Genomic DNA, 16,133 nt, shown 5'->3' on the forward strand with positions numbered 1-16,133 from the left:
CTCCCATCACCTTGCACTGTCAGTAACAGCTCCCATCACCTTGCACTGTCAGTAACAGCTCCCATCGCCTTGCACTGTCAGTAACAGCTCCCATCGCCTTGCACTGTAACAGCTCCCATCGCCTTGCACTGTAACAGCTCCCATCGCCTTGCACTGTCAGTAACAGCTCCCATCGCCTTGCACTGTCAGTAACAGCTCCCATCGCCTTGCACTGTAACAGCTCCCATCGCCTTGCACTGTAACAGCTCCCATCGCCTTGCACTGTCAGTAACAGCTCCCATCGCCTTGCACTGTCAGTAACAGCTCCCATCGCCTTGCACTGTCAGTAACAGCTCCCATCACCTTGCACTGTCAGTAACAGCTCCCATCGCCTTGCACTGTTAGTAACAGCTCCCATCGCCTTGCACTGTCAGTAACAGCTCCCATCGCCTTGCACTGTCAGTAACAGCTCCCATCGCCTTGCACTGTCAGTAACAGCTCCCATCGCCTTGCACTGTCAGTAATAGCTCCCATCGCCTTGCACTGTCAGTAACAGCTCCCATCGCCTTGCACTGTCAGTAACAGCTCCCATCGCCTTGCACTGTCAGTAATAGCTCCCATCGCCTTGCACTGTCAGTAACAGCTCCCATCGCCTTGCACTGTCAGTAACAGCTCCCATCACCTTGCACTGTTAGTAACAGCTCCCATCGCCATAATGAGGATTGAGGGGAAATGAGCTGATTTGATATTAGTTGATTGGATTTTCTTTGCTCTAATTTCTGCAGACCTGGATAACTTCCCATATTGTCGGTTACATGTCTGAGCTGGACTGGAACAGCTTGCCTAGGGGTGCTGCTCGTTCAGGAGCACGAGTCTTCAGTGCTGCAGCCAGGATGCTGTCAAGACCTTTGCTGCATCCAATCCATTCAGCTATACCCAAATTACCACATCTACAGCCTCACACTCAAAGTCTCAAAGCGTTTAGGGTGTGATAAGCCCCATCTACAGTACGATTCAGACTCACAATTTTTTTTTAGGCTAAGTGCTAAGAACAGGTTTCCAAGTTGGATCTGAATTGTGCCCAGATTCAAAACTTAGAATCAAAATGGTAAAATCGGGCCCTTAGTGTGTAGAGTAACAAAGGACAGAATTTAATACCTTCTACTATGGCGGAATTGGTGACAGAAGAACATTTAATCAGCCAGGAAGGCAGTGGGTGGGGGACCGCATATCCTTCCTGCTCCTACCCCGATTAAGCCCACGGCCAGAAGAGCCATGTACCAACTTCCTGCCCAGAATAGAAAGGGATTAACTGGTCGTTAGGGCAGCATGGTGGCACAATGGTTAGTACTGCTGCCTTACAGTGCCAGGGATCTGGGTTCAATTCCCAGCTTGGGTAACTGTCTATGTGGATTTTGTATGTTCTCCCCATGCCTGCATGGGCTCCCTTTCCGGTTTCCTCCCACAAACCAAAAGTCATGTTGGTTAGGTGGATTGGCCATACTAAATCGTCCATTAGTGTTAGGGGGATTAGCAGGATAAATATAAAGGTTAAAAGTTTATTTATTGGTCACAAATAAATTTACATTTTAAAACTATGTCCCCTAGATGTCCATTAGGGGAACCATCCTCTCAGGATGCACCCCATCAAGTGCCCACAATTTCTTCTGTTTCAATAAGATCACCTCTCATTCTTATGAACTTAGTGGATACAGGCCCAATCTGTCCAATTTTTTAATAAGGTAACCAGTCCCATCCCAGGTATCAGTCAAGTGGATCTTCTCTGAACTACTTTTAATATGTTTATATTCTTTCTAAACCTGGGGAGACGCGTGCTGCTCACAGTGCTCCAGGAGTGGTCTCACCAATTCCCTGTACAACAGTAGCAAAACAGACTTACCTTTGTGTTCCATTCCTTTTGCAATAAACCACACCATTCCACTTCTTAATCGCTTGTTAAACACGGATACTAATGTTTTGTGACTCATGCAACCTGTCACCAGAGCCCCCTGCACCTCAGAGTTCCATTCTGCTGTTTTTTTGGTCTTCCTGTCAAAATAGACAAGTTCACATTTTCCCACATTATATATTCCATCTGACAACTTTTTGCCCACTCATTTCATAGAATCATAGAACCCTACAGTGTAGAAAGAGGCCCTTCGGCCCATCGAGTCTGCACCGACCACAATCCCACCCAGGCCCTACCCCCATATCCCTATATGTTTTACCCCCTAATCCCACTAATCTATGCATCTCAGGACACTAAGGGGCAATTTTAGTATGGCCAATCAACCTAACCCGTACATCTTTGGACTGTGGGAGGAAACCAGAGCACCCGGAGGAAAGCCACACAGACAGTGACCCGAGCCAGGAATCAAACCCAGGTTTCTGGAGCTGTGAAGCAGCAGTGCTAACCACTGTGCTACCGTGCTGCCCCAATTTAACATATCTTTACCCCTTTGCAGGCTCCAGTATGTCCTCTTCACAACTAACTATCTTCCCTATCTCTGCGTGACCAGCAAATTTAGCAACCATACCTTCAATCCCTTCATCCAAGTAATTTGTATAAATTTTAAATAGTTGGTGTCTCAGCACTGATCACTGTAACATGGTGGCACAGTGGTTAGCGCTGCTGCCTCATAGCACTAGGGACCTGGGTTCGATTCCCAGCTTGGGTCACTGTCTGTGTGGAGTTTGCACATTCTCCCTGTGTCTGTGTGGGTTTCCTCTGGGTGCTCAGGTTTCCTTCCACAGTCCAAAAGTGTGCAGGTTAGGTGGATTAGCCATGCTAAATTGCCCCTTAGTGTACTCGAACAGACGCTGGAGTGCAATGACTAGGGGATTTTCACCGTAACTTCATCGCAGTATGAATGTAAGACAACTTGTGACTAATAAATAAGCTTTACTTTACTTTTACTCCTCATGGTCTGGTGATGGGAAGCCAATTAATCAGCAAGGAAGATGGTGGGGGGGATGAACCACCCCACCTTCCAGCTACTACCCCAATGAAGTCCATGGCCAACCTGCAAATTACGCATTTGTGCCGACTCTCTGGTTCCTTTTTCTCTTCATTCATGTGATATGGATGTGGCTGTCTGTCCAGCATTTATTGCCCCTCCCTAGTTGCCCTTAGAGGGCAGTTGAGAGTCAATCACATTAGTGTAGTTCTAGAGTCACATGTAGGCCAGACCAGGGAAGGACGGCAGATTTCCTTCCCTAAAGGACATTTATTAACCAAATGAGTCTTTCCATCAATCAACAATGGTTTCATGGTCATCAGTAGATTCTTAATTCCAGATTTTTGTTATTGAGTTCAAATCCCACCATCTGCCGTAGTGGGATTCGAACCTAGTCCCCAGAACGTTAGCTGAGTTTCTGGATTAATAGTCTAGCGATAATACCACTAGGCCATCACCTCCCCTTTCCTTAATCGGGGTAGGAGCAGGAATACAGAGTGGTCTCTCCCCACCATCTTCCTTGCTGATTAATTATCTTTCTGTTGGTTAAGAAATCCTCTATCCCATTACCCCCCTATACCTTGAGCTCTTATTTCAGGGAATAATCTTTGATGTGGCACCTTGTCAAATACCTTGAAGAACTCTAAGTACTATCCAAGTACCATCCACTTTGCTTGTTACTTCCTCAACTCCAATAAGTTAGTCAAACATGATGTCTCTTTCACTTAAGCACGCTGACTGTCTCATTTCATTGAGATTTTCTAAGTGTCCCACTATAGCTTCCTTAATAATTGCAGCATTTTCCCGATGACAGACACTGAGCTAATCAGCCTGTAATTTCTTGTTTTCTGCCTTCATGCTTTCTTGATCAGAGGAGTCGCATTCACTGTTTTTTCCAATCTGATGGGATCTTTCCAGAATTTAGGGAGTTCCAGAAAATGAGTACCAACTCATCTGCTATTTCAGCAGTCACTTTGTTTAAGACCTTAGCATGAAGTTTAGGATCTGGGGTCTTATCAGCATTTAGTTGTGATAATTTTCTTAGTGTCCTTCCCCTGGTGATTATAATTATTTTAAGTTCTTCCCTCCCTTTCACCTCCTGATTCATAATTATCTCTGGGATGTTATTTTCTTCCTCTACAGTGAAGACAGACACAAAGGCTGGAATTTTACTGGCAACAGGATGGAATTCTCCTTTGGCCACGGGTGGGATTTTACAAGCCTTGATTGAGCGAGGTCATAAAATCCCGGCCAAATTATCTGTTCAATTTATCCACCATTTCCTTATTTTACATCATTAATTCTCCATTCTCACTCCCACTTTACTTCTTCTGTTCATTTTAAAATCCCTTTAGAAACTTAGGCCAGAATTCTCTGGCCATTCACACCTCACTTGCAGCTGCCAGCGAGAACGGAGAATTTGGTGCTTAATGGCGGGACTGGAGAATCTCAGCTGCAGGTGAGATTGGAGAATCATTCCCTTATTCTTTGTTGTTATATTTCTAGTTCACTTTCCCTCAGATTCTAATTTCTCTCTCCTTATTAATATTTTCATCATTCTTCGCTGCCTTTTATGTACTGCTCAATCTTCATCCCCTACACTTATTTTTGCAGAATCATACCTTTTTACTTCAATTTGATATCGCATTATTATTTGTGGGACATTGCTATGTATAAATTTTTGTTACATTTCCTCCTTTTGTGTTTCCTACATTACACAACGGTGCCTACAGCTGAAAGGTAATGTAAAGCACTTCGAGATGATCATTAAAGATGCTATTTCACCTTAAAGCAATCGTCTACTGAGTGCATCACCTCTCTAAAGGTTTAATGTTTTATGTTCCCAGACTGCCCTTAATTCCAGTAAGTGCGAGAGTGTTTAACATTTATAGTAAGCAACACTCCCTTGTTAACATTGCATTGGATTGACTTAATCATCTGCACTGTTTGCAGTTAATAGTTCACTAGCTCTTGTTTGATTTTTCTTTTGTGATCAAAGCACTCCTGGTTTCAGAATTTCTTTAGAGTAAATATGGCTTACAGCTGTAAGAAGTTGGAGTGTGATCCCTGTGTGACCTGCAGCATATGTTTATTGATAATGTTTCCAAATGCTGCAATGACTCTCCTTGCTAGCTGAACAATTGACATTCATAAATAGAAACAGAAATTCGGCCCTTCGAGCTTGCTCCACTATTCATTTTGATCATAGCTGATCATCAAATTCAATATCCTGATTGTGCCTTCCCCCATATCCCTTGATCCCTTCAGCTCCGAGAGCTATATCTAATTGTCTTTCTTGAAATCAAACAATGTTTTGGCCTCAACTACTTTCTGTAGTAGTGAATTCCACACATTCACCACCCTCTGGATGAAGAAATTTCTCCTTTCCTCAGCTCTGAAAGGTTTACCCCTTATCCTCGAACTCTGACCTGGACTCCCCCACCACTGGGAACATTCTTTTTGAATCCCTTCTGTATAACCCTGTTAGAATTTTATAAGTTTCTATGTGATCCCCTTTCACTCTTCTAAACTCCAGTGAATGTAATCATAACTGAATTAATCTCTCCTCATATCACAGACCTGCCATCCCAGGAATTAGCCTGGCAAACCTTCGCTGTACTCTTTCTATAGCAAGGACATTCTTCCTCAGATAAGGGCACCAAAACTGCACACACTGGTTTTCACACTTCTGACATTCCAAAATCCTATTTGAGTGGATGCAGCTGGTGATTTAAATGGCCAACTTCCTCCACAAATTACACAGACATGAATCCCAGCCTGCCTCCAGTCCTACTCCCACAAAGGTGTGAAATGTCAGCTTCAGGGGCAGAGCTTAGAATTTTAACGACAAAAAAATTTTGGGCTGTGATTTCTGGGGCAGATGAAGGGGATGAACTCACCAACAGACACAACTAATGCAGAAGGTGAAAGTAGGCACACAAGAAGAACTTTTTCAGATGATCACGAAGCGACAACTAATGTTCCTGGACCACGTGCTTAGGAGAGGTAAGTGGGATACCTGGTAGTGACTGAGAAAATTGAGGGGAACAAAGAGGAAACATACTGACAGCTTAAGAGCCAGAGCTAACACAAATTTGCATGCTATCAAGGACTATGAAGGTTAGAGAGCCACGATCACCAACGTTTTAAATATGGCACCTGAAGGAGTGGCTTGCCCAGAGGTAACCGCACAGCTTTCTCCTGAAGACCTACACTAACCGATTGGAGAATGAAAGCACAAGTGGTTTCTCTGCCAACAATTCGCCTTCTTGTCGCTGATTGCTATCAGATCTTTGTGTTTGCATTCTTTCTCTCGTTATTTTATTGTTGCAGGTTCTTGAAGTCTGAAAATCCTTGATTATCTGAGAAAGGGAGGGAGGAAGGTAAGGAAAGAGGGAAGGAGGAAGGAAAAGAGGGACAAAGGAAGGAAGGGAGGGAGGGAAGATGGAAGGGAGGAAGCAGGGAGGGAGGAATGGAGGGAGGAAGGGGGGAAAGCTTCATTTTGCACCTTCATGACCTCATGATGTCTCAATGTGCTTTGCAGCCTATGGGTGTCAGCTTCCAGCGGGATCTTCTGGTCCTGCTGATGGCACATTCCTACTGTGGGTTTCCCAGCGTGTGTGGTGGAATCGATGGAAAATCCACAGATAGTGGCCGATGGCGCGTTGCCAAGAAAAATGCCACAGGGAAGCCAGAGAATACTGGCGGATGAAGCATTTTTGACATGTAGTCATCTTTGTAATGCAGGGAAAATGGCAGGAAGTTTTCACACAGCAACATCTCCACAAACCAGATAATGGCTGGAATTGTCCCATCCCACTCGCCACTGGAATTCTAGGGGGCAGGGGGCGGACTATGTAAAGATCCATTGAAGTCAGGCAGGAATCTCCAGTTTCCAGGAAACTCCCGCCCAATCTGTTTTTCTGATGTTGAATGAAGGGTACATATTGATCAGGAGACTGGAGATAATGCCCAGGTTCTTTAACAAAGTGCAGTGGGATCTTTAAAGTTCACCTGAGAGGGAATATTTTTGTATCAAGACAATAAATATAAGGGACATTGAAAGAAAAGGGTTGAAGTTGGAGGAGAAAGATCAGTGTCTGAAATAGTTGAACTCCACATTGAGTCTTGAGGGCTGCAGAGTGCCTGAGTGGAAGAGGAGAAGCTGCACTGCCAGCTTGTGTTGGAGATCATTGGAGTGTTGCAGAAGGCTCTTATTTAGCAGTAGGAATCTGCTGCTTACCTGCTAGAGTTAAAGTAGGAGGCTGATGGAATACCCAGCTTCATGCTGTCCGATAAATCTTATGGAACCCAGCAGCCAATGCAAAATGACTCTCCCCTGCCCCCACCTACCTACCCACCCCTCAACATTTAAGGGTCAGTTTAACATGGCCAATCAACCTAACCCACAAATCTTATGGATGTAAAGTTATTGGCAAACAAACCAGAGAAGGAAAATTAGAAGAATCTTTTTCATACTGTGAGTTGTTAAAGTCTGGAGAGCATTGCCTGAAAGAATGTCAGAAGCAGATTGAATACAACTTTTAGAAAGGATTGAAGGGAAACAAAATTGTGGGGCTCAGAGGAAAGAGCAGGTGATGAATTGGATTGCTCTTTCAAAGAGCCAGCACAGGTTGAGATGGACTGAATGACCTCTTTCTGCCTGCTTTGCATACTTTGCAGAATCTCCCCTGTATTGTAACGGCATTTAACCAAAATAGAATACGTTTACAATATCAACAGCGCGTCAAGCTTTCTTTTTAGCTATTCTAGTATCAGGTTCAATTTTTAATCCAAAACAAACAAACATGGAAAGCTAAACTTGCCTTGAGAAGAGGGTAATGTGGAAAGGAAAACAAAAGTGAAGTTGTACACGGAAAAAGCTACACTGTTCTCTTGTACCAGACAGAGGGATGCAGTTTCCTTATTTGAATCTGGGACAAATAAGCAATAGAATAAAGGAAATAAAATCAGACTGAAGAAAAAGGCTAAGATTCAACCTCCTTCGAACAAAGCAGAGGAAATTTGATGGAAGCGTTCAAAATTATGAGGGTTTTGATAGATTTTTCTGGGAGGAACCGTTTCCACTGAGAGAGTGGCTGGCAACTGTGCGTTGCAGATCATAGAAACCATTGAATCCCTACAATGCAGAAGGAAGCCATTCAGCCCATCGAGTCCACATGATGACAATCCCACCCAGCCCCATCCCCATAGCCACTTATTTACCCCACCAACACCCCTCCACCCTCCGCCTAACACTAAAGGGTCAGTTTAGCATGACCAATCAACCTAACCCACAAATTTTTGGATGTAAAGTTATTGGCAAACTCACCAGAGAAGGATAATCAGGAGAATCTTTATCATACCATGAGCTTTTGCAGTCTGGAGAACATTGCCCAAAAGTGTGCCAGGAGCAGATTAAATAGTAACATTTAGAAATAGATGGAAGGAAAACAAAACTGTGGGGTTCAGGGGAAAGAGGAGGTGATCAATTGGATTGCTGTTTCAAGGAGCCAGCACAGGCTGAGATGGACTGAATGATCTCCTTCTGACTACTGTGGAACTGATTTAAACAGAGAGGTTACTAGAAAAAACAATCCAAGTGAATATATTGGGCCATTCTCTTGAAATTCTATTAAGAACCTCACTGTTATTAAATGGAAGTATATTCCAAAACCCAGAAGGATAACTTGGAACACTGTTTCTTCATGGTATACATTTTTAATTTGGTATAATGTGAGCAAAGATATGCAAACCAGTGAGAAACAGCTAGGTCTCGTTGTAATCATTTAATAAAGAATATTTATTAACAAAATAAAAGACAGGACAAGACTGGCAGTAATACACTACAACAGTATGCTTATCTACAATAATGACAGTAAAATAATAGAGTATCACATGAAGTTATCCCTTATTCTCAACTGCCTATGTTTCCTCAACTGTTTTCCCAAACATTATCCAATATTATACGACTCTATGAGCTAAATCCAACATTTAGCTACCACACTTGTGATTTTCCTTGTTTGGGAAAGCTGCCTTCATTTTCAGTATAGAAATTCTTCTCTGTTACAGGTTTTGATTTTAAACTGCAGCCTGTTGGCAACAAATTGCTTTCAGGAGTGCCTGCTTTCTGCAGTTGGGTGTTGCTGTGATGTTAGCCACTTCTCTGCCCTCTTCTCCACTTATCTTGCTATGAATATATTACTTTTCCCTTTGATGTTACCCACACCATGGACCAGGCTTTTAATAAAAAAGTGCAAATTATTCCTTTATCTCTTCACTTAGAAGTCACCTCTCCTATTCGCCATTGTTTTCCCTTAGTCACGTAGGTAAACATTTGTTTTCCTATTGATAATATATATTTTCCCAGTCACAAACCTTATTGAATTCTTTGAGGTGACCAAAGAGGCAGATGAGGGTAAAACAGTTGATGTGGTGTACATGGATTTCAGTGAAGCATTTGATAAGGTTCCCCATGGTAAGGTATTGCAGAAGATATGGAGGCATGGGATTGAGGGTGATTTAATGGTTTGGATCAGAAATTGGCTAGCTGCAAGAAGACAGATGGTGACTAATGGGAAATGTTCATCCTGGAGTTCAGTTACTAGTGCTGTACCACAAGGATCTGTTTGGAGCCACTGCTGTTTGTCATTTTTATAAATGACCCGGATAAAGGTGTAGAAGGATGGGTTAGTAAATTTGAAGATGACACTAAAGTCAGTGGAGTTGTGGACAATGTGGAAGGATACAGATGGACATAGATAAGCTGCAGAGCTGGACTGGGAGGTGGTAAATGGAGTTTAATGCGGAAAAGTATGAAGTGATTCACTTTGGAAGGAGTAACAGGAATACAGAGTGCTGGGCTAATGGTAAGTTACTTGGTAGTGTCGTTAAGCAGAGCAATCTCGGTTTCCATGTGCATAGATCCCTGAAAGTTGGCACCCAGGTTGATAGGTTTGTTAAGAAAGCGTACAGTTTGTTAGCTTTTATTGGTAGAGGGATTGAGTTTAGGAGCCATGAGGTCATGTTGCAACTGTACAAAACTCTGGTGCAGCTGCATTTGGAGTATTGTGTACAGTTCTGGTCGCCGCATTATAGGAAGGATGTGGAAGCATTGGAAAGGGTGCAGAGGAGATTTACCAGGATGTTACCTGGTATGGTGGGAAGGTCTTATGAGGAAAGGCTGAGGGACTTGAGACTGTTTTCGTTAGAGAGAAGAAGATTAAGAGGTGACTTAGTAGAGGCATATAAGATCATCAGAGGATTAGACAGGGTGGACAATGTGAACCTTTTTCCTTGGATGGAGGTGGCTAGCACGAAGGGACATAGCTTTAAATTGAGGGGTGATAGATACAGGACAGGTGTCAGAGGTAAATTCTTTACTCAGAGAGTAGTAAGAGCAGGGAATGCCCTGCCTGCAACAGTAGTGGATTTGCCAACATTGAGGGCATTTAAATGATCATTGGACAAACGTATGGACGATATTGGTATAGTGTAGGTTAGATGGGCTTTAGACTGGTTTCACAGGTCGGTAAAACATCAAGGGCCGAAGGGCCTGTACTGCGCTGTAATGTTCTATGTTAAGAACATAAGAACATAAGAAATAGGAGCAGGAGTAGGCCATCTAGCCCTTCGAGCCTGCCCCGCCATTCAAAAAGATCATGGCTGATCTGAAGTGGCTCAGTTCCACTTTCCTGCTTTCTCCCCATAACCCTTAATCCCCTTGCCTACCAAAAACCTATCCACCCATGTCTTAAATATATTTAGCGAGGTAGCCTCTACCACATCAATGGGCAGAGAATTCCAGAGATTCACCACCCTTTGAGTGAAGAAGTTCCTCCTCAACTCCGTTCTAAACTGGCCCCCCCTTATCTTGAGGCTGTGCCCTGTAGTCCTGCTGTCCCTTGTGAGCGGGAAGAATCTCTCTACCTCTACCCTATCCATCCCCTTCATTATCTTATACGTCTCTATAAGATCCCCCCTCATCCTTCTAAATTCCAACGAGTACAAACCCAGTCTATTCAGCCTCTCTTCATAGTTCAACCCCCTCATCTCCGGTATCAGCCTGGTTCTATATTGCTGCACTAACTTGTATATCAAAAATCTCCTTCTGGCAGCTGTGCTTACCAGTTCCTCTTTTATTGCATTTCTTTATTTTATCCCAATTTAGTATTTTAATCTTGATTTTCCTCAATTCTTAACAGTATTTATTAGTGAATACACAAAAATAATATAAAGATGAACTTCATATGAATGTATTAGTTTCCTACAATTACCAATAAGTTACGCCTGGAAATTCCTCCCGATTTTATTCAGTGAGTATTCTGAAGTATTCCTGGATTTTAGAAGAGTGAGGGGTGACTTGATTGAAGTAGAGGAGAGCCAGTGGATGTGGTCTTTCTTGATTTTCAGAAGGTGTTTGACAAGGTGCCTCACAAGAGGTTATTGCAGAAGGTCAGGGGACATGGAGTTGGGGGTAGGGTGTTAGCGTGGATAGAGGATTGGCTGTCAAATAGGAGACAGAGAGTGGGGGTCAATGGGTGCTATTCGGATTGGCAGTTGGTGACTAGTGGAGTGCCTCAGGGGTCGGTGCTGGGGCCTCAGCTATTCACCATTTATATAGATGATCTGGAGGAGGGAACCGAGTGTATGGTGTCGAAATTTGCTGATGACACCAAGATCGGTGGAACGGCAAATTGCGCAGAGGGTGTGGAGAGTCTGCAGAAGGATCTAGACAGGCTGGGCGAATGGGCCAGGAACTGGCAAATGGAATTTAATGTTGGCAAATGTGAGGTTGTCCACTTTGGTAGGAATAATGGTAGGAAGGACTATTACTTACATGGCGAAAAACTGCAGCATGTGACGGTGCAGAGGGACCTCGGAGTCCTTGTGCATGAGTCACAAAAACCCAGCCTGCAGGTGCAGCAGGTGGTCAGGAAGGCGAATGGGATGCTGGCCTTCATAGCAAGGGGGATTGAATATAAAAGTAGGGAGGTCTTGCTGCAGCTGTATAGGGCACTGGTGAGGCCGCAGCTGGAGTACTGTGGGCAGTTTTGGGCGCTGCACTTACGCAAGGATATGTTGGCCTTGGAGGGAGTGCAGACGAGGTTTACTAGGCTGATTCCGGAGTTGAGGGGGTTGAACTGTGAGGAGAGGCTGAATAAACTAGGCTTGTACTCGTTAGAGTTTAGAAGAATGAGGGGAGATCTCATTGAGACGTATAAGATGTTGAATGGGATGGATAGGATAGAGGTGGAGAGGCTCTTCCCGCTCAGAAAGGACAGTAGGACTAGAGGGCACAGCCTCAGGATAAAGGGGGGGCGGTTTAGAACGGAGTTGAGGAGGAACTTCTTCACTCAAAGGGTGGTGAATCTCTGGAATTCTCTGCCTGTTGAAGTGGTGGAGGCTGCCTCGCTAAATATTTTTAAGATGCGGGTAGATAGGTTTTTGATAGGCAAGGGGATTAAGGGTTATGGGGAGAGGGCAGGAATGTGGAACTGAGCCACGACAGATCAGCCATGATCTTATTGAATGGCGGGGCAGACTCGAGGGGCTAGATGGCCTACTCCTGCTCCTATTTCTTATGTTCTTATGTTCTTATATAAGGTCTTGAATGGTCTTGTTAAATTGGACGTGGAAAGGATGTTTCCTCTTCTGCCGCTGGTTAATGGCAGGCTACCTCCATGAAACACACAACAGGAGGCATGGAAAATGCCACCGGACAGGTCTATTTTGTAGAAATGAATTTGAACACAATGATAATAGTGAGAAATGAAGTGGGGCAGAGGAGACTCATGTAGAGAGTTTAAACAGCAGCTTACACCAGTTGGGCCAAATTATCTCTTTCTATCCCGAAAAATCAATGCAACCCCAAAATCCAGTGCCTCCCGCATGGTTAATGATGCTGTATGGTGTTCACTGAGACATATATCTCAGGAACTTGCTATGAGCTTGTTTGGGTAATTGATGAAAGGGGATTATGTGATGAGTCAGCTAATCTATTGTGTTTAAGTAATTGCTTTTTTAAATTTTCTTTTGTTTTTATTCCAATTTAATCTAATCAGGTCCAATTCAGAGTCCCAAAAAGTTGAGACATTCCTGATCCAAGCTTACAAGTCAGGGCTCTCACCTCCTGTCTTGGGCTTGACCTACATGATCCAAGCTGATTGGAGTAGGCATAGCTCCTCCTCCAAGACTTGATCTCATTTGCATCTTAGCCAAAAGGCCGAGATGCCGCTTTTAAAAATTGTTTCCAATGAAGCTGAAATGACTTCAACCAAGTGCAGCATGTCGATACTACACTTGATCTTAGCCAAAAGGCCGAGAAGTCAGTAATTTCTTTTACCCAGCATGGAACAGAGGAAGGGGAGACACTGAAGAAGCAGGAACTCAGAATAATCCCTCTCTCTCTACACACAAACAAACAGTAGAACATCTCAATTAGTAGACCATTCGGCCCCTTCAAGCTTGCTCTGCTGGTCAATAAAATCATTATTGATCTGATTGTGGCCTCAATTCTATATTCCTTTCCCTCAAATAACTTATCTTCATCTCTTCATTCACCCTGCAAGTCTGAATTCTGCCCACTCTTTGACCATCCAAACACTAGAGGCAGTGTCATAAAAATCAAGCCAGCAGCTGCTGTGTTCGAAAAGTAGATATATCATTCTTCAATGTCTTTTAAACATCTCGATGCTGAATCCAGAGACACCAAACTCCATCTATAATCATCCAAGTCATTAATCAACAAGTTCTGTATCTCATTGAGTTTTAAAACCATTTCACCCGTTCTCCATGTTGTAATTTGTGTGTGTCTGTGTGTGTGTGTGTGTGTGTGCGAGAGAGAACCCTTGAATGCATGTGCCAGGGGTCACAATCGGAGGACACAGGGCAGACCATTTAGGACAGAGATGAAGAGACATTTCTTCAACCAAAGAGTGGTGAGCCTGTGGAATTCATTACCACAGAAAGTAGTTGATGCCAAAACATTGAATGTATTCAAGAAGTGGCTAGATATAGCACTTGGGGTGAACAGGATCAAAGGTTATGAGGGGAAAGTAGGATTATGCTATTGAGTTGGACGATCGGCCATGATTGTGATGAGTTGTGGAGCAGGTCGAAGGGCCAAATGGTCTCCTCCTGCTCCTATCTTCTATGTTTCTATAGGCACAGTAAGAAGCCTCATAACACCAGGTTAAAGTCCAACAGGTTTATTTGGAATCACAAGCTTTCGGAGTGCTGCTGCCTTATTAGGTGACTCAGTGTTGAACTTTAATCTGGTGTTGTGAGATTTCTTACTGTCCCACCTCAGTCCAATGCCAGTGTCTCCACATCATGTTTCTGTGTATGAGAGTTGGAGCATTTTTCATATTTTTATTTGGATTGGGTGTTAAGTACAATAAATACTACTTTCTTTCCTTCTAAGAACCTACGAGAAAACCTGGCTGTGTGTCTTTTACACTCACAGTTAAACATTCACTGAATTGGCAAACATATTTCTTTTACAAAATAAACCTGGTGTGGTCAAATGAGAAGTGGGAAAAGGGGGGAACCATTTGAGTACTTCTCATGTAGTCCTAACATATGAGACATGACAAGATATTGAGGAAAATAGTTTTACTTTGTAATTATACATCTGTTTGTGACATGCTACATTGTTCATGTGAATTGTTATTTTCTTCCAACTAAATCCTTCAGTTTGAGATGCAGAGGGTGAATTTCTTCAGAGCATTTCCTGAAAGAATTTGGTCTCCAACTTGTTTCCGAGGTTTCCACAGACCGAAATTACAGCAGTCGGGCAGAAAACACCTCACAAGCATCTGAGTCCATGATGCCATGTACTATCTTACAGACTGTAATGTAAAACTAAACACAAACCCACACTCCCTGACATGAATATGCAAGGATCTCTTGCCCAATTAAGCCATTTTGAAATAGTCTATTGCTACATTAGTTATGACATAATTCTGTACTTCTGCTAATATTTGTGATATAGATTGGCTTTCAAGCTCTTTCAGTTACAACAGCAAGGACACTCATATACTGCTGTCCTTTCATGATAACTGATGACTGATGAATTGTCTTTGTAACTCTTGGAGGTCTTCCCCATACTTCCAATTCCCCAATCCCATCATCCTTCAGGGATCGTAAGAAATGGGAATAAGGGTAGGCCATTCGGCCCCTCAAAGCCGGAACTGGCTAATCTGATTGTGGACTTCATTCCATTTTCCTGTCATGCCGTCATCACATTTGATTTTCGTGTAATCAAAAATCTAATTCAACCTTGAATATATTCGATGATCCGGCCTCCACTGCTCTCTGAGGAAGAGAATCCAAATGTTCAGTGACCCTCAAACAGAAAATAATTCTTCTCATCTCCATCTTTAATAGGAGGGTCCTTATGTTTAAATTCTGCCCCCTAGTTGTAGTCTCCCCACAAAGGGAAACATCCTCCTGGTGTGTCAAACCTCCGTAGAGTCTCATATGCATCAACAAGATCATCTCACAGAATGACAACAACCATCTTCAGAAGGCCACCTTGGCAGACATATGACTAGATGTACATCATACGTTACACAGTGTATTTTTACAGAAAACTCAAAGCCCTTTACAAATGCCTCTCATCCAAATTTGGCAAAGACCTACAACAAATTTCTGATGGCTAACCCTCATTTTCCATGTTTGTAAGTGCATTTGTGCTCTCAATTTCCTACCATGTACTACTTGGGAGTGGCAGTAGGTACCAGCAACTTTCTGCTAACTTAACCAAGTGGCCATTCTTCCGGTGGGAACCAAGTCTGTGCTGTCAGACTATTTGGTTGTGTAGGGCGTTTCAGGTCAACCAAATTTTGTCTTTATCCTTAAGGTGCATTTAGCCAATAAAGAGAGGAGGTGAATCCCATGTGGCATTTTTTAATTGTTTCAATACTTTTGCATGGGATTACAGAATGCCACAATTCTAACGCAGGTACAATGTTCTACATCCTATAAACTTAAATTGTTTCCTAATTTATCCTTTAGTACAACATTAAAAATGATAAGATACCAACTAGCCCAATTCCAGTTTAAACAAAAGGCACTAATCAGCCATGATCTTATTGAATGGCGGAGCAGGCTCAAGGGGCCAGATGGCCTACTCCTGCTCCTAATTCTTACGTTCTTGTGCTCTATCAGTTCTTGGTCAGTGGATTGGTTCTT

At 43.1% G+C, this 16,133-nt stretch overlaps 1 non-coding gene across 1 annotated transcript; it reads right to left on the bottom strand.

Annotated features, from left to right (window-relative positions):
- Positions 1-13,079: 13,079 nt before the first annotated feature.
- LOC145353564 (U2 spliceosomal RNA) lies at positions 13,080-13,268 on the bottom strand. The gene has a single exon (XR_013888735.1). It is a non-coding gene; the product is annotated as a U2 spliceosomal RNA (small nuclear RNA).
- Positions 13,269-16,133: the final 2,865 nt, after the last annotated feature.

This window comes from Carcharhinus amblyrhynchos, chromosome 15 (genome assembly GCF_965287045.1).
Source record: "Carcharhinus amblyrhynchos chromosome 15, sCarAmb.v2.hapA, whole genome shotgun sequence".
NCBI classification, from domain to species: Eukaryota; Metazoa; Chordata; class Chondrichthyes; order Carcharhiniformes; family Carcharhinidae; genus Carcharhinus; species Carcharhinus amblyrhynchos.